Below are 24,955 nucleotides of genomic sequence, written 5' to 3' on the forward strand. Positions count from 1 at the left end.
CTAGGGAGAGAGAGAGAGGGGGGGGGGGGTGGGGTGAGAGAGAGAGAGGGCAAGAGAGGCACTATAAGGATAGCAGTGACATTTTTTGCTACATATACCTGGCTTTTGTTGCTCTTCAACAGCGAGAAAATTGGGCCGTTCCTATTGGTAGCACTATTAGCAGCGACTTTTCTACTGGCTGTTATTGATTCACAACAGCAGTCACTTCTGATGTGGCTGCAATTGTTATTAGCAATAAGGGCCCCTTAAGGTAGCTGCTATAGCAATAACAGCCAATCGGATGTGGCTGTTATTGTTAGCAATAGCAGCTTGACAAAAAATGTCACTGCTATTGCCTATATAAAAAACCAAAAGCACAAATTAAAACCTAACAGACTCCATTCAGATCCAGACCACATCAAGATATAGACATGTACTTGAATTATATAAGATCCTGGATCTCAGATCTATAATTACCTAGATTCTATCACTCCAAATATGAATCCAGGTAGTACAGATCCAAACACATTTAAATGAAGTTATGAATTAAAACACAGACTAACACCAGCTTCAATTCACACCTAAACTTTAATTTGGCTCATAACTTAGTGTTTGCATGCAGGTTAGACCAAAAGAAGTTGAATAGTCACTCCACTCCACTCAACTCAACTCGTAGTAGGGCAGATATTCACCATCTAGTTAGAAAGGAAGCATAGCCAAAAAAAGGAAACAAGCAGTGAAACTAATTCTAATAATTTGGAACCAATTGACATTAACATAAGACACATGGTCATACATGAGAAAATGACCGAGTTAGGACTCAACTATCAAAATGAAGCAACAACTTGATACATAAGAAAACACTTATAATACCATAAAAGACGGCAACCTTCAGAGTAGTTAGCATTTTTTACTTGATTCCAGTATATCGGCAACTGCACATGTAAAACATCAATGAATAAACACTTATTCATGAATCAATCTAAAACTCGTCAAAATCAATTGCAAGTGAAAAATACAAAAAAAAAGGGACTTAATCAGCAGCTTATCTTCAACGCACTATTTGAGCTGGATCCACTTAGAATATGAAATAACCCAAAAAAAATCCAAGTGTTATAGTGATCCATTAGCTATAAAATCAGTGAACCGCTCTTGCATAAGAGGAGCAAATTGATATGCATATATTGTTTTATCCAAGTTGTAAACCATTCCAGAATTTATATACTAAGACATAGATGTATACAGGATATAGTTGGAACATTATGTGAGAACTGGGTGAAAATCACTCAGTATATCAATCTTGTCTGCAAGGTATCACCAACCTAGGCCTATATGATTTCCATTGGTGGAGTTTAAACTGACCTCAGAAATTCCACTGGAATTACCATTAGGCTTTCCCAGAAGCAACTGGAGTGGAACTATATATGAGATGGAAGAGCTTTTCATTTATGTTAAACATATATTTTAACACTGTTCTTGTCATTGACTTATAAGCCAGAATGAACAACCTGCCGAGCAGTTTTGTTTAGAGCCCAATTGAAGGCAGGCTGATCATTAGTCTTTGTTTTGTAAGTCCAAGGCTGAACTTTGAGTTCTTCAATCCACTTCTCCATCACTTAGCTCCATTTGTAGGCCGCAAGAATATCATGCAACTGCAAATGTAAGTGCGCCCTTTTTTTACCAGGGTCTGGCAAAGTGTGGGGATGATTCAAAGTTTTTTCCTGCAGGATTAAAGAATGGTGATTTATAAGGGTCTAACCCAGGTAGAAAAGCAGCTATCCTTTTGTGTTGAGAAGTTGTTCACTATTTTGCAGATATAAGAACAAAGCTGCTATTTCAAAAGTTTCAAGTTGACAATATATATTTATCAAATAAAAGGAAAGGAGATCAAGACACACCATAGCCATGTCATTTGTGAAATAAACATCATGATTCCCCTCAAAGAAGGGGAATAGATCTCTCAGCCAGATCATATCAACGTCATTGTACATTACACTATAGCCAAGCTCCAAAATATGCAGCAAGTGGCGAGGTCTGCGGGATGTGAAGTTGAAGAATCCCTGTCAAAGGATAGAAACATCAAGGGAATAAAAAAAAACAGAATGATACTAACTTTTTGTCAGGTAAACAAGATAATGAGTTGCACAAGCAGCATAACACATTTCAAGAGAACATGAGACACTGACACAAAGCTCATATCACATACAAGTGGTTCTTGCAATTATTGTCATATGATTAACCTAGAATTACCATTAGGCTACTGGCATTTATACTTGGAGATGGTATCATAACATATGCAGAGTTAAGCCACACACTGATGGAACTTGCATGTGAAAGCAGGTAATCACACGATTGAAGACAAGCACATGTTTTCCCTAACATTACCAAAGACAATCTTGGGCAAAGAACACCAACCTCGCATGAGGAGGTTTACATTGACCATCCTTTAGACAAGAGGTTATGTTCACCTCTTTTTTTTTCCTCATTTTGATAGCCAAGCATGGGGCCAGCCCCCATGGCATTTGAACCTGATGTTCAACTCTAATTGCTGATTACATAGAAGGTTTACATGGACCTAGCAAGATATTGAAGCATAGACTGAGAAATTCAAAACAGCAGTTAAAAGCTACATAGGCAGCATTTCATTGTAGCACACAAGCCAAAGATACCACCTCCTTAGCCACTCAACCAAACTCATGCCTGACCATGGAAATCACCACGGGCAGGTTGATGACTTCCATATCTAAGACTCATATCATAATCTCTACATCAAAAGGTATCAATAAGGAACTAATCAGTTGGCAGACATTACCTGTGATCCAAATTTATGGGCTGTCTGAGCATCGGGGGCAGGAGGGATCAGGACGGCATGTCCTGGCCACTTCTGATTCACCTGATAAAGTGTTGCATAATCCTCAGCAATAACCAGTACCTTCTCCTGATGTTTCTGCCTGGAGATGCTGATCAACCAGTGATTTAAGAAGGGTAAATAAGGCTATCTACTAAATCAAAAGCTTATAATAGATCTCAGTCAACCCAAAAAGGAAAAATCAATGTGCAAAACTGAAAAGTCTGCATTGAGCAACCTCTTTCATCATATTCTATCAATGCATTTACGTTCTTCAATATCACATTCTCAAAAGAACAAACCTTATACAAAATGAAAGCAATCTAGGTTTCGTTTAAAACTTCCACCAAATTTTTTAATTTTTCCAAAAAACAGAAAATGTACATTTAAGCACCAAATACCTGTCAATCTGTCATGTGTTTTCACTTCCTACGAGCTCAAAAATAAAAATAAAATACAGATTACAGTATGCTTATCAAGAAAGAAGGGAAAGCCGACGGAAATGCCTCGAATATTTTCATAAATCGGGAATGAGAGAGAGAGAGGACCTCAGGCTCCGATGTTTCCGCCGCTGCGCTCCTCCACGGTGCTCGTCTGAAGGAACGGGAGGGAAAGGGAAAAGGGGAATGTGGAAAGGGGAAAGGGAGGGAGGGGAAAATTTTACCTTGGCCAAATCTGCCCCCATTCCTATCATGCATCCTATTACAATTACTTATGAGCCGTCTATACCACCAAATTCGTTTGAAATAACTCACCTATGTCGTCCTCACATTAGTCTTACACCATTACCTTCGTAGCCTTCTCGAACTACTTTCCTAAAATCTCAACAACCACCTTCACCGGAACCTCTTCATTCTCATCCTATGACTTTTTGTTCACTCTTTATCCCTTACGTTTTGAGTAGTTGCAGTGAAAGACCGATTAAGCTGTATTCTTTATCTTGTGATTTTGATAGATATATGTAACCTTTTTATTTTAAGTACTTGTTCATGAACTGAATTATTATTTTTATACTCTGACTTAAATATAATTAAAACCCTTCAATATTTACGTAATCTGCATTTTTTTTTTTCTTGCAGAAAGAGAAAGACAACGCCTAAAAAGGAAAAAGAAAAAAGAGGGAACTAGGGGGTGCTAATGGGTCGGGTTTACCCTAATACAACTCAAACCAAACCCTATAGACTCCGAGTATGGTGATAAATAAGAAGAGCTGATTAAGACCCGGGTTCAAACCAGAAGGTCCAATTAATACATGGATCTGATTGATTAAGACCCACAATTTTATATTATAAAAATATTATTTTATCATGTATGGTCCGGGTCTAGTTCATATAGTTCTTATCGGGACCGAGAATGATTTATCTTATAGTGGACCCGACACCATACCCAAAAATTGGGTCCAAGTCTCATTCCACCTGGGTTTGAACCAAACCCGACCCGTTAACACCTCTAGAGGGAACCTATATATATATATATATATCATAAAAATATATTTAAATGATATATATATATTAAATAGCATAAATTGATATATATATATATTAAATAGCATATATATATTAGGTGAGAAATGATACGTGCTAAATGGGTTTTTCTGCCCTTTTGGTGTTTTTTCAAAGTTTGGACCTTATAAATGTGTCGGGCATGGTCGATTTACAAGGAATTCACACCTTGATCTTGTGTTTTTGATAAAAAAAAATGATATTTAGAACCTCAAAATTTTATAAAGATTTTGGATCGTTGATTTTTTGAACCTTATAAAAACCCACCCATGTGTCAGAATCCAATGCTTTAAGAGATGATCCTTATAAAATCAAATACATAGATCACATCTTTATAGCCAAAATTTAAAAATAAAATAAAAAAAGACTGAAAACCCCATTTAGCATATTCATTTCGCACCTAACGTGTGAGACAGCTACCAATCACTCTTTTAAATAGATATGTATATGTATATATATATATAAATCTCTAAATATAGTTGCATATTATAAATATTTATTTATTTGCTATATATCTTTGCTATATATAGCTAAATATATAAATATAGTTGTATATTTATTTATTTAGTTATAAATTTATATATTTATTTATTTATTCCTTAATACAAATCTAAAAATATACATGTATATATATATATATATATATATATATTTAAACTATATATAGATATTTAATTTGCCACGTTACATTAGGGAAATAAGTAGTTTAATTTATAAATTTATTATATCTTATCTTCATTGTCGGGTACAATCGGATCGTATTTGGGCTTTGGGTGGGAGCGCCAGGAACAAAGAATTTAGGGGTCCAATCGTATTCGGGACAATCATTCCATATTTGAATCTGCCCTGATATGTGAACAATAAATTTAGATCTAATGTAAGATTGGATCTATATCTGAAATATATGTGGTAATGTTGAGTCCAACAAAAAAAATATTTACATGTAAAAATCACAAATGAATGAGATTATGATCGAAAGGATAACTAAAATATGTAAATCAGTCAAATAAGCACCAAGATTTTCATAGGTTTTTTATTTTTTTTATAAAATTTTATCATATGGATGAGATCTAGATGCATGATTTTATAGAAACAGACTCTTAGATCATCCCATTATGATGTATAAAAAGGACCTTTTAAGGCTTAAAAATCAATGGCTTAGAATTTTTTTAAATATGTAAGCATAAAAAATCACATTTCTTGATCCAATTACGACGATCCAATAGTTGATTCGAAGCAAATGGACTGCACTGAATGCATCTGCTGGGTTTGATTTGCAATAAAACTATGAAAATCTATGTTCATACCAATTTACATATTTTAGTTTCCCTTGATCTAGGGCAACTAAAATATATAAACCAATCAAATATGTAAACATATATGCATCAACATTTTTATAGGTCTTTTTATTTTTTTCTAAAATTTTACTGTACGAATGCTATCTAGGTGCATGATTTTATAGAAATAGACTCTTGGATCATTCGATTACGATGTATGAGAAAAATCTTTTAAGGCTTGAAAATCAATAGCTTAGAATTTTTTTTAAATGTGCAAGCATAAAAAATCACATATCTTGATATTGTTAATATTAGCGACATTATATTGTGACTCCTATTGAAAAGGTAAATAGCGGCAACGTTATATTGTGGCGGCTAAAAAATGTTAATATCAATCACTTAAAGGTCATTACTATTTCTTTTCAAATAGCAGTCACTTTATGGCTGCACTAGATCATTTAAAAAATACATGAATATTAGCAGACATTATTGCTTACCCAATAGCAGCCACTAATGTTGTTGTAGTAAATGATCAAAGGTCACTTGATGAAGTGGTTGTTAATACATAGGTATTAGCAACCACTAAAAGTGTGATCGTTATTGCTTACCCAATATCAGCCACTAATGTGGTTGTAGTAGATTAGCAAAGGCCACTTGAGAAAGTGGCTGATAATACATAGGTATTAGTAGTGGTCTTTATTTCTTATCCAATAATAGACACTAATATGGTTGTAGTAGATTATTAAAGGCTACTTGAGAAAGTGGTTGTTAATACTCATGTATTAGCAATAACTAAAAGTGTGGCTCTTATTGCTTACTCAATAACACGATACAGTAGATTATCAATGGTCTCTTAAGAAAGTGGCTACCAATACCTATGTATCAACAACTATATTTAATATTGCAGCTATTGCCTACCCAACATAGACACTGTTATTGCTACCTATTTTTGTAGTGAGGGGTGGGAGGGAGGGAGAGAGAGAGAGGAGGTGGGGGCAAGAGAGAGAGAGAGAGAGAGAGAGAAGGGGCAAGGGCGAGAAAGAAAAGACAAGGGAAAGAGAGAGGGGGAGGGGCGAAATGTTTGATGATGTCTTTTCTAACGTGAAACAATTTTTTGCTAGTAAAGGGCCACCTTTACTAGCACGAGAGTATTTTGCACCAGTGGAGGTGTTTACCTTACTGGCGTGAGACTATTTTGTGCCAGTAAAGGCTAAAAATATTTTACTATTTGCATTAGCCTTTACTGGCGTGAGGTAAAGGGGTGAGTTTGTTTCGCGCCAATAAAGGTGTTTACTTTATTGGCATGAACTTATTTCGCGACATTAAAGGATAAAAAATATTTTACGGTTTTTGAGTAAACATCTTTAATGGCGCGCGCTAAACATGTTCGCGCTAGTAAAGTGCCACATTTACTTGTGAGGCAATTTTTCATGCCAGTAAAGTCTGGTTTGTGCGGGACTGGGTTTGAATAAGAAGGTAGCCCAGGCCATGCTTGATACCCGCCCCCAGCCAAAATACAAAAAACTCTCAAGTCTGTTTGTTTTCCAACTAGTAGCAGGAATCACTGCCCCCTTTTTCTTTTGTTGATTACATGGGGAAACCAGCATCAGTCAGGATATCTGCCGTATTGGGAAGTCCTGCCAGGTTGTGTTTGCCACGTCCAATATCGTAAAACCCTGAGGACACCCCTCTGGATCACGAGAGAGCTGGCTGCTTTGGCCTAAAAGGATGGAATCAATCACCACATGCATCAAGAATGCATTTAGATGATTGGTTGCATAGATTTTCTTCCCCATGGGCTTCTCATATGCAACCTGCATCACTTGCAAGGATGGAAAGCATCTCCACATGCATCATGCATGTGGGTATACCTCGTTGCCTTCAACCACATGGCTGAGGTGAACTATGGCTATGCTTTATACCTTTAAACAGCAAGGAATAAATGGGTTGGAAAATAAAGAACATCGTGCTTTATACTTTTCTTTTCTTACGAGCATCCTGTTGGACCACCAACTTGGTTACATGACTGAATTACCATGACTCGTAGAGAATTAAGAGAGTATTCTAATAGCATTTTTTTTTTATATTTAAAGTTATCTTGATAAAATAAAGTACTCACTTATCTGGACTAGGTTGTCCACTGTTCTATCTTGTATCTGAATTCAGTGAGTTCAGACCGATACAACAAATCTCATTCTTGGTAAAATCTTGGGGAGGGAAACTTTCACAACATTTTGAAAAAAATTAAAAACTGAATCTTCTATAAAATCTTGGGAAAGTATCGACCTATATAAAATATAATATATAAAAATCAAAATGTGAATAAATATAAGTAAATATAAAAAATATCACAACTGTTTTTATCACGTTATTACAGTTATAACATTGCAAATTTTCAAAATAGAATATGTTTGAATTATTTTTAGTATGATGTTGACTGTTAAAAATAGAATGATAAATAGTGATATTTTCAATATATAGGTGATATTTGTGACGTGGGTCGGAATTGCGAAGGTTCTCATAAGATGCAAACTGGCTCATGACAATGGATTTAGAACAGGATTTTCCTTTTTGGTTGCTAATTTTTTGCTTTTTGCTGTTTTGTATCATATGCCCTTTGTTTCTGTAGCATCAATGCTTACTGGGTGACCTCTTCTCACCAGCTTTCTGTACCTAGCTAGTTCATCCCCTAAAATTACGTTCTCTCTATGTAAAAATACTCTGCTAGGTGTCTCTTTCCATCATAGAGAACACCTCTTCAAGGATAACACCTCTTCAATGTGAACACTAGCACTTTTATAGAGAGACACTAGTGCCGCTACGAAGAGAATGTCTCTGTACACTTATGAAGAATCACTAATACAACTTTGTTAATGTGGTCATTTACTTCATGTGTAGGCAACCAAGTGCATACACGGGTCCAAATCCCTAAAATTTGCTAATCAAACACTCTTTTCATGCAAGCCTTGATATGAAAAGCTAGAATATTATTGAAATCATCAAACTGAAATTGCTATCATAAACTTAATGTGCCAATTATACAAATAATCACAAGGTACCAACAAGTCCCATATCAAATACATGATCTTTAAATACTTTAGGCGTCGATCCCTTTGTCATAGGGTCTGCTATCATGAATTTTGTACCTATGTGTTCAATTGACACTTGATGATCTTAACCTTCTCCCAAACTATAAGATACTTAATGTCAATACACATTCTGACTCTACATGCACAAGTTTTGAAATAGTTGTAGGACCCTAATCCTAACTCTAAGGATTAGATCATCTGTGTCCAATCATGCTATGTCGATATACTCGAGCCGAAACATAATGTACATGACATAAAAATATTTTCTCAGGTTCTAAGCTCATATTTTTTAACATCCTTGAGTGTCTGCCGATATACTTTGAACTATGGCCCTCGGTACGCAGCAGAGGGGTCGACTCAAATAGGTGTTTCAGTTGTGAGGCTTTGTCTCAAACTATGGTTATGGAAGAAATCTCAGTAACGTGGTGGCCAGGTAAAAATAAGTGAGGATGTTTTTGAAAAATGATCAACATGCAAGAAAACAAAAGGCTCTAATGACCTAAAAAAAATAGAATTTTGAAAAATTATGAGAAGCAAACAATATTTTTAATCAGATCCTAGATTGAGGAGGGTTATATGAGACCTAAGTTTATGTGAGCATAAATAATGTATCATCAATCGGTCCTACCAAACTATGCCTAAGTCTATATGCAATCCATGTCAGTTAGGTTTGATTTTTGGCTCCTAGGTTCACATGAAATAGAACTGACATTGTAGAACACGATTTTGATAAGTTGAATAGAGAAAAACACTAGATTGATCAAGCGAAGACAAGTCACATCTCGGTCGTCAAACCTATTATCATTACAAAATTTTACTTTTGCAAGTCAAAATGACCTTTTGAGAAAGTTTTGAAAATAACTCGGCTCCATTTTAAAATATGGGTGAATTTTAAGGAATGAGACTCTCATGTCGGTACAAGGTTCAATCGTTTCTGGCGCCATAACCAAGGGTAATCGAACCAAGGATCAATCATGTGCTTTGCTTTGCTTTGCTTTGCTTTGCTTTGCTTTACTCAACTGTCTAAATCACTATTCTAATTTCTAGATGCACAAAGAAGCAGGCATGTGCTATGACTTAGGAAAATGCAGATTGAAAACATGATGTATGCTTCGAATATCTTGAAAATACTCAAAGAGAAATATCTTGAACATCGTGAGTTAGACTTGGAAAATATTTGAAAAAGAAAAAACTTTGAAAATCGTGAGTCAGACTTAGAATATTGAAAATTTCTTGAAAACTGAAGTTTTTGAGAAAATAGATTTTGAGAAAAAGGACTCAGAATATGATGTTGACTAACTTATATGATGAATGAAATGTGGTTTTATAAAACCGTATTTAGAAGATGAAAATTTGATTTTTTTTTTAGAAATCCTCTTTCTTTCAAAAATCAAATTTGTATAAAATAAAAGGATTTTGTGTGCCTTATAGAACTCGAATAAGACAGATTCTCCGCATATACCTAACTATGGCCACGAGTATGCATCGAATTTATCCCATTGACTCCTATTAGAAAGGTTTTGAAAAATACTTGAAAGATTTAGAAAACATGCCATGATTTTTTAAGATAGCCTAAGAGTGTAGGCTATTTGTAACTTAAAAGAAGATGATAAATCTGAGTTTCATTCGTATTCTGACTATGACCATAAATATAAACTTCACTGAGTTTATCAACTCCTTAAAAGCTAGTGCATATGTCATTCGTGTTGACCATTGTAGAATTGAAGATATGCATAAATGACAAGCAATAATAGTTATATATCAAAATCAAACTATATGCAAATATATCATAAGCTAAGTAGAAAAAAAAATGTTTTTATTCCAATATTACAATTACAATATACATCAATAATTGAAAAGAAAAAGGGAAAATAAAAAAAATCTAGTCTTGAGTTTTCCTGCAAATTTAGCAAACAAGTTTGTAGGAAAATATAGGCTTTTTTGGATTTATCCAATAATGTTTGGAAATTGAGGGATTTATCTGAATATAAGCATTTTTCCATGCTTCTATAAAATAAAATAAAATAAATAAAATAAAAGATGATGCATGACTAAATAAATAATAAAAGTAAACAAATTAGAAATTTGGAATTGAGGAAAAAATAACCAAAATACCCTTAAAATTGATATTATTTACAAAACAAGGTTAAAAAAAAGGTTTTTTAGAAAAGATCTTTGCAATACGCTTAATCCGAATACCAGGCGGATTCAAAACGATGCCAAATCAGGTGGAGAGCACCCTGATATGATTAAGAATATGATCAAATTCTAAAAATATAAAACTTTTCATAAAAAAAATAAAATAATAGAAAAAGATTATTTTTTTCCCGTATTCCAATTGAATCAGGACTCTACAAGCATCTGATTTTTTATGAAATAACTAAATAATATATCAAATGATCTCTAAAAATCATGAAAATTAACGTGAATACTGTTAACAATCCTAAAAATAGCATGCAATCAAAAAATAAATTTATATGATTATTCTGAATATAAATATTAAATAAAAAAGAAAAAATATGTTGGATAATCTGTTATTTCGTATCTGTCACGGTGTCAGACCAGAATGACATATCAAACAAAGATGAAAATTTATAAAATTTAACAAGAATAAATTAGACATCATAATAAAGGTAACCCTTTTTACATATCAGAAAAAAGCATCTCCAGTTAGGGAGATACGGTTTTGGCAAGATACGCTTGATTCTGGCCAATGCTTAACGATTCAAGAAAGACAGAACCCAATTCCTGATTAAAATAAAATATCAAATAACCTGCAAAAATTATAATAATTACATAGAAGAAACTAGACAAATAAACAGAGAGATCACTTTTTACGGGTTGAAAATACGCTCCCCGATTAGGAAGATATCATTTGGCAAGTTGAATCAAGATCTGAACCGTGACTGACTATCCAAAAAGAATAGGTTTCGGTTTTAGATTACAAGAAAATAGAAAACGATAGTGAGAAATTATAAAAATCACACCTCAAAAATTAGACACATAGACAGATCAGTCACTTTTTACAGATTGAAAATACGATCTCTGGTTAGGGAGATATCATTCCGGCAAGATGAATCTGGATCTGAACCGTGCCTATTGGTTCAAGAAACACAAATTTTGATATCGAATGAAAATAAAATAGTAAACCGTTGTAGAAAAATATAAAAATTTTATAGAATAAACTAGACACACAGATGAAGACACCACTTTTATGGATCTGAAATACGATCTTCAGTGAGGGAGATATGACTCTGGCAAGTAGCACCTGATTCTATAAAGTGTTTTAACGATGCAGAAAATAGGATTCAACTTTGATTTTTAAAAACAAGGTTAAGGAACTCAAAAAAATATGTTATTTTTACTGGAAATCGTAGGCATATGCATGATTCTACCATAAAAAATTTAGATTTAAATAACGAAACTAAACAGGTAAAATAATAGCATAAATAGATGGCCAAAATTCAAGACTGTGAAATCTAAAACCCTAGAACAAAAAGAAATCTAATTAAGAATGATAAAATTAATAAAATGTGTAACTAAGGCTATAAATCATGATTACACATATGGAGTAAAAAAATATGTGTGAGCATGATGAAAGAAAACATAAAAATCAGGGAAGCTTGATCAAGAACTTGATTTAGCATTTAAAAGAATGATTTGATCCATAGAGGAGTCAAATCTCAATCTTTTTTTAGGTATTCATGAAATAAATATGATCTAAGCATTATTCATGGATTAAAAATGTATAAAGATAAAAAAATACTCAATAGATCATATTCTTGAATCATAAACATGAATTCTTGAAAGAAAAAGAATGCAAAAGGTCCAATAAGGTGGGGCGGCAATGGTGTAAAACATAAACAAAATCAACAAAACTAAAAAAAATAAAAAGAAAGAGGAGCTCACCTTGGGGCTTTAATGGAGGCTGCTGAAACTTGGAGGAGAGAATGAGAGAAAGAGGGCTGGAGAGGGAGAGAGAGCACATAGGGGGTCGACCCCTCCTTATGGGGCTCTATTTATAAATTTTTTAAGAGCCTTAATTAGGGTTAATTAGAGAGTTCCACCCAAGTGGGGCTCTCTTAATTAAAAGAGATAAAGCTCTCTAGAGGAGGTCAACCCCTCTAAAGAGTCCTAGGTCAAGTCCAAGTTGGACTTTGATCTAGAATCAATTAATTAAAAAGAAAAAAATTAAAAAATTAAGTGGCGCCACCTAGGCGGGTCCACTTGGTTTTTTAAAAAATAATTTAAAAGGATAAAAATAAAGGGGTTAAAAACAAGATTTTTAAGAAACCTAAAGAACTCCTATGTTTGTTACAATTTTTAGATTTTTTTTAATATAAAAAGAAAATAAAATCGAATAAAGAGAAAAAATTGTGGGTGCCCCTGCAGGGTGGGCCCCATTTGAAGAAAATTGGTAAAAATTAAAAATTGGTTCAAAAATCAAGTTTAAAATAAATCCAAATAATTTTTCTAAAGAAGTGCTTTTGAAATAAGGGGATGTAAAGCCCTGAGGGTTGGCAAAATGGTGAAAATTGGTTCAAAAACCCAGGTTTTTGAAATTGATTTCAAAAGAAAGGTTTTAAAATCGAGTCTGGATTTGGTATTTTGAAAACACGAGTGTTGAATCTCGAAAATGATATGCAATGATGTGAAATGCAATAAAATGACATGAAATGATATGAAATGACATGCAAAATGCAAACCCTAGAGGAAGGATTTGAAGTCACAGACCCCTATCAGAGACAAGAAATTGAAAATTTTTGTTTGAGGACAAAGATTGATATTTGGATTGAGACAAAAGGAAGACTGCATTTCGATTGCAGGATAAAATATTGAATTTTGCTTGAAGATTCGGGCTTCGAATGGCCCTGGCTCAGGTATCGACCAGCTGGTTCCCAGAAGAATCCAGAGAGTGGGTCCCAGTGGCAGAGGAAAGGGATTTATGAATGGAGGTAAAAATTTGGGGTGTTCACAATATTTAAATCCTATAATTTCATGCATGCGTATTCTGTAATATGAAATATCTAAACTTCAAGCATACATATTTTCTACGTGCGTCATTCAAGTCATGCACAAGTAATTCAAAACATGTATCTTTAGTAAATATATATATATATATATATATATATATGTGTGTGTGTGTGTGTGTGTATTCTGTCTTTTACATACTTTTTAAGTAGTTTCAAATCTTACATATGCATATACATGTATTTTAATATTATATAATTGTCAAGTAATTGGCATAAAACCCTGTACTCATATGCATGTATTAGAATCGAACAAACACCAGAGTGATTGTAGATTTTCCTTACCTTGAAATCCATAAAGTTTGAAAAATTCCAAAAATACCCTTAAAGATTTTCCTTTGAAATGCATGGTGTGGATCACACTCACTGAAGGTCGGAATGCAGACAAGGTCTTGTGTGTGCGCCTCGGGTTTCATGTTGTGAGTACCAAAGTGTGTGGGTTGAATGACAATGGTGGCAAAATAAACTGTGGCGATTCAGGTTAAAGAAGAAGAGGCAGCTCCTTTGTCGAGCATGTGGTGATGTCACTGATGGAAAAAGTACAGGCGGCAAGGATGGTGGTGTTGGTGGGGCTGCGTTGATTGTGGCTTTCGGAAGAGAGGAGACGAGAGTGGTAGAGAAAGAGATGAGAGAGTGAGATATGAAAAAGAGAGAGGGTGAGAGATTAGCATGAAAAAACCATGGGATGAAAAAACCTTGGGAAGAAAACCATGAGGTGAAAACAAGGGATGAAAACCATGGGAGGGCTTTGGGTTAGGTTGGGTCCATCAATTGGATTTGAGCCTTGACCCGCGTTAATTAATATTTGATAAATTAAATATTCCTAATGATTAATTGATAATATAATCGATTAAAATTTACTAATGACTAAAAATCAATATTTAAATATTATTTAATCTTAAATAATTTTGAGAATAATTTTCTTCTATCTATTAAAATTCCATGTATTATATCCTACCCCTTTTAAAAAAATTTCATCCTCAAATTTTTCACTCAAGGACTACTCGAACAAATCAGGGTACTTTTCCTTAATTTCATGATTGTCAGAAATGACCTTCAAATGACAAAATCCTTTAGGTTTAATCAAATGTAGTGTACCTAGCAAAATCTTATCTAGGTTCTTAATATCACTGAAAGTTTTAAATAACACATCACAAAAGAAAAAAACTATCAGTTTAATGGAAACATACTTACAGAGCAATGTTGGCTACTGGATATGTCGTGATCCAATATTTTCACCCATAAAACACGTAAAAAATAAAACTTTTCTTTAATTATTAAAATCATCAACAAAAACCTTTTAAACTTAGGTTTAAAACCTCAGGTGGGCTACATTCCATACAATAATGATAAGACTGAATCTGATATATTCAAATTCAACTTCTGATAAAGAAAAATAATTGGCTCTCAATGCCATCGCAGCATCTTGCATCCACTTCACAACTATACATCATACTTCACCTGAAAACCCATAAACAGGGTCAGACTCGTAAAAGCATGATAGGTCTACACCAGAACATATAGTGATTTTACAAAGTTAATACATATATCATATATCCATGATATAAATGAATCAGATAAACATAATGCATTCATTTGCAAAGTAACTAAGTAGGCATGATGTGTCATTTACTATATATTTCACTCATAATCTCATGCCATAATCTATTGTTGATAAGGTTATGTGTTCAACATGTAATTATGCTATATCGAAATATGCAAAGCCAAATCCATATTTTCTATAATGGTCATCTCTGCAAGCTCATATGATCATCACAATCCATTATAACCGTTATATTTAACTTGTTGATCCTTATAGAGATTTTCATATCTTGAAAACAAGTCTCCCACTGGATTACATGGTCTTCAACATACATATCCTCAGAGAGATTTTACCGCCCTAGTCAGATTACCTGGTCTTGAACATGTTTGTCCTCACAAAGATTTATTGTAGTAATTGAATGACCTGATGTTGGACATGTACATCCTCACAAAGATTGTCTTCTAGGGGACAATTCCTCAAACAATTACATGTTCTTGAAACTTTATCAATTACATTTTATCACCATACATGCATAAACACAGTTAACCACTCACAGGATCAATGACCACTAATTTGAGCATAAGCGTGTATAAATTCAATAAACCAAATACAAGATTATCGGACACAACTTTGGGGTAGCAACACATATCCATTAAGATAACCATAAATAAGGTCATGAGCCACCTGTCTGGGCTTGATCAATCAGTTGATCTCATGTCAAAAGTAGTCATTACATATTTCATGTCTATCATGATGTAATTCAATCATTTCATATATGCATCACATTATATCATAACATCACATTTCATATTATTCATACATTCGTAAATTGAACCATGAAGCATGCAGATTTAAATCCTATAATTTCATGCATGCATATTCTATAATATGAAACATCTAAACCCTAAGCATACGTATTTCTTACATACATCATTTAAATCATGCACAAGTAATTTAAAACATGCATCTTTAGTACTATATATATATAATCCTTTGCGTACTTTTTATGTAGTTTCAAATTCTGTATATACATATACATGTATTTTAATATTATATAACTATTGAGTAATTGGCGTAAAACCCTATACTCACATGCATGCATTAGAATCAAACAAACACCAAAGTTAATATAGATTTTTTTCTACCTCGAAATCCATGAAATTTAAAAAATTATAAAAATATCCTTGGGGATTGTCTTCTGAAATGTGCGATGTGGATCACACTCGCCAAAGGTCCGAATACGAATGAGGTCTCATGTGTGCGCCTCGAGTTTCATGTTATGAGTATCGAAGTGTGCATGTATGTTAACGACAATGGCAAAATAAACAGCAGCAGTTCAGATGGAAGAGGAGGCAACTCCTCTGTCGAGCATGTGGTGATGTCGTCGGTGGAAGGAGGACAGACGGTAGAGATGGTGGTGCTGGCGAACCTGCGCTGGCGGTGGCTTTTAGAAGAGAAGAGACAAGAGTGGCAGAGAGAGAGATGAAAGAGAGAGGGTGATAGCCATTTTATAGGCAAAAGAGGATGAAAACCATGGGGTGAAAATCATGGGAGAGCTTTGGGTTGGGTTGGGTGCATCAATTGGATCCAATCCTGACTCGTGTTAATTAATATTTAATAAATTAAATATTATCAATGATTAATTGATAATATAATGGATTAAATTTACTAATTACTAAAAAATAATAATTAAATATTATTTAATTTTAAATAATTATTAGAATAAATCTTTTTTATCTATTACAAATTTTAAAATATTTGTGAGTATTACAAATACACAGGTATTAACAACCACTAAAAGTGTAGCCGTTATTGTTTGCCCAATTATCAAACGTCACTTGAGAATGTGACTACTAATACACCGATATTAGGAGTCACATTTAGTGGCTATTATTGCTTACCCAATAACAATCGCTATCAAAGGTCACTTGAGAAAGTGACTGCTAATACCTATGTATCAACAATCACCTTTAATATCGCCCCTATTGCTTACCCAACAACCATCATTTTTTTTAGTTCACTTTCAGTCCAAGAATCCAAAGTTTTGGAATTCTAATTAAGTAGGATCCTAACATGAAGAATTATTTATTAGACATGAGTTTGTCCAAATTTTGCTGTTTGGCTTTGTCGTTTCTTTAGGAGTAGGTTTTGGTATCTTTATATTAGCCATGACAGTCTTACTATTAGCTCATCACGTTACCGCACTTTGCACATGGCACCAATCTAGTGGCGCTAGTTTACAATTAGGCAATCACAGCAGAGCTACCACTAAAGAAACAGTGGTATGATCAGGTGCACCATCGACAGGGTGCATCTCAAAAGATGAAGGGCGTTTAGGTGCAGCAGCACACTGAAAGTTTGCAATCACATTGCACCTGATCCTCCCTCAAACAAACTACTTGACACGTTTACCAATTTCCTGCACAGTTGGGGTGCAGTGGCCACTCAGCTAGTAGTGCACTTGAACCCCCCATCGGATCTGAGGTGGCACGGGGCATGCTGAAGTGATGCAGGCCCACACCAAGATCCAACCCAAGGCTATTCAAATTCTGGACTTTAGGTCCTTCATATAAGGAGTGATGAAGAGATCCGAGGGATTCAAGCAGATTACATCTGACTGGGATCTGGAGATCCAATTAAAAGGCGCATTACATCTTACTCCCATCTTGGTTGGACATACATGATTTGGATTCAAATAGATATAATGAACGCTTAAGCATTGAACTTACAACATAGAACTTCCAGCGTCACTTTTTTTCTTTTTTAACTTTCATTGGAAGCCAAATATCCTGGGTCTAAAATGTATCTGGATCCATCCAATTGGATTTAGATTCAACTGTTGAAAATGAAAAGTGATCAGTTTAGATCCTATCCGAATCCGAATTGTTCACATCCTAAATATATGCAAACCCCAGTTTGGCTAAATATATAGAGAATGGATCTATATCCTGCCATCAATGGGTGAACCACACTTAACCAACTAGTAATTGCTGCTAATCGGACCCAAATGAAGGTTGAGATCAACTCGGTCATAGTATTAGGGGTGAAAATAAATCAAATATCATCAGATATCTGTTTCAAATCAGGCATGTTATCTCTGGATTGAATTCATTAACATAAGACCTGACATCCAGTTTGGCATTCATATTTGATTAATTAACCAGACTATCAGATTGGGGTCAGCATTTTAGGTCGATCTAATTTGGATCTGATCCGATCGCATCTTCTACATGTAAACAATTGAGCTTTTACTTTTTAACCAGATCCACGATTACTGCTCACAAGGGCTCCATACACCTGGCTGGCTTGGTGGGTTGGTTTAAGGTTTTTAAGTTGAAGGGGGCTGAGATGAGTTATATACCCAGCCTATGCAACCTTTGATGCAGAGGCGTGGTTCTGGATTCGGCTCTACTTGATTGGATATGATTCTAATCCAGACAGATTTAGATCTATTGTTGGCATTTTGGACTCGGATCTGACATGATTTAATCCCATATCCGATCCGTTTTTTCACCTCCACTTGGTACCAACTGAATCACTTACCCAGTAGGCAATCTTCTTAGTATTTTAGGGTTGGCAGGATATACGTGAAGTACGTTGGTAGGTTTCCCCTAAAATAAGTCAGTTTGTTCGTTGGGGGTGGTGTCGGTACCTCGAATCTTTAGTTTCATAAATAAACGACTAAATAATCGGTTAGGAGTTTCCGCCTTATTTCAATATTACCAAGCCAACTAAAGCAGTGATTTAAAAAAGTCCTCCCTACTTGCCCTCAGTCGAAGCCAAACGTAACATTCTTTGGATGTTACAGCTCGTCTGCCATGTCACCTGAAGTCCGATTCTTGTGATAAATTAAAAAGTTGGTTCCTTGAAAAATCTCAAATTAATATTAACAATATAAATATAAAAAATATAAAAACATTAGAAATATTAAAAAGTGTTAATTTCACAATAAATTTATATGATTTTAAAATATGTGATATTTTAAAACATTTTTTGTTGGGGGAGGGAGGGGATGCAATGGTTTTTGAAAAGTAGAATCTCATTATCTTCAACATAACTAAGATAGCGTTAGTGACTTTTTCAGAAATCTAAGTTGTGAGTTAAAATGGTTTAATTACATGTTGGATGTGCTTCTCATATCCTTGTGGTAATTTAGGGAGTCCATTATGCTCGGTTTGAGAGCCTGTTTGGGAGCGGTAACCACAATTATGATAAAAATCGGTGGATTTGGCAACATCATCCTCGTGAGCTACAAGAATTCCGGCCTTTACTGGCACTAAATTAGCGCCAGTATAAGTTGTGCCAATAAATCACTTACAGGCGCTTTTGCATAGCGCCTGTAAAAAATACATTTAAATATTTAATGGTGTTAAAATAGCCTCAGAAAAAATATTTACTTGCTTTAGAAAGTGTCAGAAACACTTTACTGGCGCTAAAGTAGCGCCCGTAAACGTGGCTAATAGAAAAAATTATATAAAGTGACAACAGGAAGCTTAACAGCAGACGTCCAGAATTACACATACAAAGTCTGGAATGACCTGCCTGAACACAAACAGATAATGGACACCGATCTGATAATGTGAAACAAGAACAAATTACAACACAGAGGAAGAATAATAAGAGATTAAGAAGTTACATCAGAAACATGACGAGTAACGGAATGATAAAAATAAAAAACAGACACGGGACTGAAACTGAAATCTGTAGCCAATAATAGAGAAAAGAATAAAGAAAAGCATATTTTTATAGTTAATATATGTTGACATTGAGTGAACATATGTACAACAAAATGTCTCTGTTTTAGCGTGCACACTGTCCTGATCTTTCAATTCTGTTTTTCTTAATGCCCTGTTTTTTTCCTTATGCTCTATTTCACTGCGTGGGTGATACCTCATCACTCACATATTTCCTGTTTCTTATTTTCTGTAAGCCTATTGCTTCATATTTTGAATGAAATATCAAAAAAAAAAACATATGTACGTGCAACAAAAAGTTTGTGTGAAGGGATTGGTGGTTTACCATAATCTTTTGGTAGCTTAATTGAAATAGAAATGGCAGCTGCTTGGTTACAGGATATCCTAAAATACCTTAAAACATTTGCAAAGCAAGAAACTGCAGAAAACACATCATCTTGACATTTGGATTGATACACAAGGAATTCAACGAATGTCAAGAAAAACTCTAGAACCGAATTGTCGTATAAGGAATTGAAGTTGCTATGATTGCAGATATCAAGCATGAGAAGCAGAAGCAATATATTGAATGCACACCTGCCACTACTGCTCTCTGTCGACCTCCACATGCAATGTAGACGCTTGGGATTTGGTGTATCTCCCATCAACGCTCCCAACTACAGCTCCCAAAGAGAGCTTGAACCTTGGATTATTTTATGACACATTTGTTAAGCGCTCTGCTGTGGAAACCCTGTTTGATGTGGAGCACCTTCATTCCACAGAAAATTATTTTTCCAGGGAGGGGATGCAAACCCGTTCTCATAAGAAACACAGAACACCAACGGGGGGCTCCGCTTATTTGGTAAGAGCTGATAGTGCACATTACCATGTGTTCGAACGTAGCAAGCTCAAAACCCAATGATATGTTGTGTAACTGGTCTCAGCTTGCCTATCAAAAAACTAAAGAAAAAGGAAAACACTTCGTATCAAAAACATGGTCCCAGCTGTGGAAATCCTGCTTCAAGCTGAACACACCCTCCCATGGGAAATTGCATTCCCAGGGAGGGGATGCAACCCCGTTTTCATACAAAACACAGCGCTTTGTATTCAAAACATGGGCCTCATTGTGGGGAATCCCCTGGGAAAGTTTGTTTCATCACTCCTGGCAAAGAGGTCCTATTTTTATGAAAATGGGTCTCTTTTCTATGTTTTGGGGTGAAACGAACGCCCCCTTAAAATGCTTGTGAACACAATGAAAGTACAGTAAGATCGAGGCAACGAGCACTAGAGGGGGAGTGAATAGTGCCTTTAAAAATTGTTTACGGAATATTAACGGATTTTGCAATTTGAAAAGCAATCACACAAAGAACACAGTAATTTATCCTGATTCGGTCTTTCCCGACCTACATCCAGTCCTCAAGCAAAACCCGCTGAGATTTCCACTATCAATCTTGTGTAACTACAAGATCATACAGACCAAATCTGGTCCCACTTTCAGTAACACACTTACTGAAAGCAAACAACTCCTTTAAACCAAGGAGTCCTTCCTTTTACAGAAAATAAGTAACAACTTACAATACAACCTATGAGCCTTTCTTTTGAATGCAAATGATATGCAATTGGCTTTTTAGGTTGTTGAAATAAATTCACTATCTTTCAAAGAAATTTGAGTGAAAAATATCAAGTGAGTGAGAAAATAAATACTTGAATGAATAGGAGTAAAAAGCAAGAAGTAATTCAATTGGATTTGATATAATAGAAGTGCTTTTGAGTGTAAAATGCACTCATATTTATACATCGAGGGTATGAAAGGGTATCAAAATAGTTCATTTTGAATGATCAAAATGTTTGAAAAACGAAAAGACACGTCTTTTTGAAGTTTCAGAAAAAACGGCAAAATTAGTCGACTGAAACAGTAGTTAGTCGACTAATAGTTAGTTATCAGTAGACTGACAGTTATCGTCGGTCGACTGATCTATTAATCGAGCCGTTTGAAAATCTGAACTTTTGAAACTTAGTCGACTAGAGATAAAATTAGTCGATTGATAATATCATCAGTAGAATGAAAAACCTTTCAGTCGACTGTTGCTAAAATCTTATGAAAAACATACATTCTGTTCGGTCGACTGATAAAAGTCTTAGTCGACTGCTGCTAAATTTTTCAAAAAACGCATGTTCTGTCCAGTCGGCTGATAAAACCATTAGTCGACTGCTGCTAATTTTCCAAAAAACAGACATTATGTCCAGTCGACTGATAAAACCTTCGATCGACTAATTTGACAAAAATGAATTTTTAGAAAATATGGCGCGAAAGGATTAGTCGACTGGTGAGTCTATTGGTCGAATAATAAACACGAAAATTTAAGAAAATAGTTTTCTAAAAAGATTTTCATGAGGGGTTCTTTTAGAAAAGTTTTTCTAAAGACTTTTTAGGTGAAATGCAATCTAAATGTGCACTCTAAGTAAGGCTCTTACAAGAATCTAAGACTTTTAATGAATTAAACATTTGCACACTAGTCTTCAAAGATTCTTCATCGAATTATTCAATGTCTTCATTGCCTTAGCTGAAATGCAGTTGATTTCACTTGCTCATCATCAAAACCTTGAAATTGAAGTATTATGTACGGATTTATTGTCGTAACAATCTCCTCCTTTTTTATGATGACAAACTTAATCAAAGATGGAGCATTTTAGATGCATAAATGGAGATTTTACTCCCCCTATCAATATGCTGCAAAACATTAAAAGTTAGCACATTTAAAGCACATATATCACATATTGATTGGTTTGCATTTCCATTCATCATTACTTCATGCATAAATGCAATTTTCAATGCTTTCTTGTTCTCTTAATTTCGCATTTCTAATGCAAGATCTCCTGCAATTTCAATGTAATGCTATCTTTTATCTTTTTCTCCCCCTTTGTCATAATAAAAAAGAATAAGGGCAGAAATAGCATAAGCAAAATGTAAATACAAGTTTAAAATAATACAACCCATAAAGTATCAAAGTTTAGTAAAGACAGAACATAAAGATCTGAAAAGTGAGTTGAGCAAGTCCTTGATTGAAGTAATCTCTTTCTAAATCAAAGATAGTTGTTGAGTCACATCTTCACAAAAAGTGCGTTGATGCAGCTCCAATGCTTCCAGTCACTGCAAGACTTCATCATTGTCTTGACTTGTAGAAAATTTCTTTCTTTTTGCATGAGATGAAGGTGTCACAGAAGGTAAAGGTTCAGAAATTGATGGTTCAGTTTGATCAACATTTAAAGGAGACAGATATTTAATTTTCATTCTTTTAAAAATAGTTTGATCAAAGAACTCTTTTTGCTCAGTATATTTTTCATTTGTTAAAGGAACTTTGAAATGTCTAAAAATACGAGTTAAAAGACATCCATAAGGAAGAAATGGTTTTTGTTTCCACAAATTTGTAAAATATACATTGACCCAATTTACAGAAATATTTCCAACTAAACATAAAGAGTCGTAGATAGATCTGTGGAATAATAATCAAAAGAACTAGTTTTAGGTAGAACATTGTGGGCAAGGATTCGTTCAGCAATGCGTGCACGAGTTTGAAGATTAGTATTTTTGAAAGGAGGGCAGTGAGGTGCACCTGAAAGAAGAATTTGTTCAAAAATTCTCTCATCATTCAGTTTAACAGTGTTGAAAAGAGTGTCTGAAGATGAAATTTCTAAAATTTCTCCAAGTAGTTTGGAATCAAACTCGATTTCAACATCACGAAAAAGAGAGGACAGAACTCCAGTTTTATGATCAATATTTGAATTCGTATAAAACAAGTGAATCAGAAAAGGATAGTGAAGGGTATCTGCATAGACATCAAAAAGATGTGAAATTCCTTGAAATAATTATCTTATTTTGTAATAAGAAAACAGGTAAAATAGTATATTTCGGCCTGGTAAAATAGGTAGTGCAGAAATCGATCCAAAAGTATCATATAAAAGAGGATTTTGGAGTAATCTGAGAGAAAATCTATGTCTTGAAGAAGGCGTAGGAGGAGGAGAACCTAAACCTTTTGCAGATGCAGACTTCGAACGAGGCATGGTTAAAAAAAATTTACCAAAAAAAAAATCGGCTTCCAAACGACGACCGGCAGAAGGAAAATGTTGTTCGGCGTTGTGAAACAGAAACAAAGGAAGATACGGTGGTTGACGGCGAGTGTGAAGGCTGCCACAAGGGAATTTCGGCAATGGCTGAAGATACACTATCACGACAAGAGTGTTCCGGCATGATTTGAAGATGCGCCAGTTACTGCAAGAGGATTCTGGCGTTTCCTGGTCACGGCCAGAAGATTCCAGCATCTCCCTGTCACGGCAAGAAAATCCCGACGAGGATAGGATCGAACGACACTCTGAGGGTTTTTCGGAAGAGAAAGAGGAAAGAGAGAGATAGAGGGTTTTCGTTTTAAGGGTTTCATTTTTAAGAAAAACGAGAAGGTGTGAAAAATAAAATGAAACGATGCTTTTTTTTAAAAAAAAAAATGGGTGTTAAAAATCCAAGGGGTATCAGGACCCTTCAGTTAAAATTTAAAAAAAAAAATTTAGTCGACTAAAACTTTATCGATCGACTAAGAATGTGCGACTCATTCTAAACATCAGTCGACTAGAAATATATCTGTCGACTAATATGGTGCGATTCATTCTAAAATTTTAAAGCATCAGTCAACTAAAATTTTATCGGTCGACTAATATAGTGCTATTTTGAGATTTTGTTCAAAACTCAGCATTTTTATAAATCCAAAAATGAGCAAATACCTAGTTCTCTCCTAATTCTCATAAAATCTTCATTTTTAAGAGGTTTAGTGAATATATCGGCATGTTGTTCTTTAGTGAAAATAAAATTTAACGAAATATCTCCTTTTAACACATGATCTCTTAAGAAATGATGTCTAACTTCAATATGCTTAGTTCTTGAGTGCTGAACATGATTTTTAGAAAGATTTATAGCACTAGTGTTATCACAATAAATAGTTGTTGTGGAGTAATTCAAACCAAA

At 34.5% G+C, this 24,955-nt stretch overlaps 1 pseudogene across 1 annotated transcript; it reads right to left on the minus strand.

Annotated features, from left to right (window-relative positions):
• Positions 1–1,458: 1,458 nt before the first annotated feature.
• Positions 1,459–3,512, minus strand: LOC149842466 (UDP-D-xylose:L-fucose alpha-1,3-D-xylosyltransferase MGP4-like; annotated as a pseudogene). The gene is made up of 4 exons (XR_016430974.1): positions 3,376–3,512; positions 2,792–2,939; positions 1,878–2,039; positions 1,459–1,700 (listed from the first exon to the last, which is right to left on the minus strand). The product of XR_016430974.1 is annotated as a UDP-D-xylose:L-fucose alpha-1,3-D-xylosyltransferase MGP4-like (transcript).
• Positions 3,513–24,955: the final 21,443 nt, after the last annotated feature.

The sequence above is a fragment of the Nuphar pumila genome, chromosome 3, assembly GCF_984573655.1.
Source record: "Nuphar pumila chromosome 3, dmNupPumi1.hap1.1, whole genome shotgun sequence".
Taxonomy (NCBI): domain Eukaryota; kingdom Viridiplantae; phylum Streptophyta; class Magnoliopsida; order Nymphaeales; family Nymphaeaceae; genus Nuphar; species Nuphar pumila.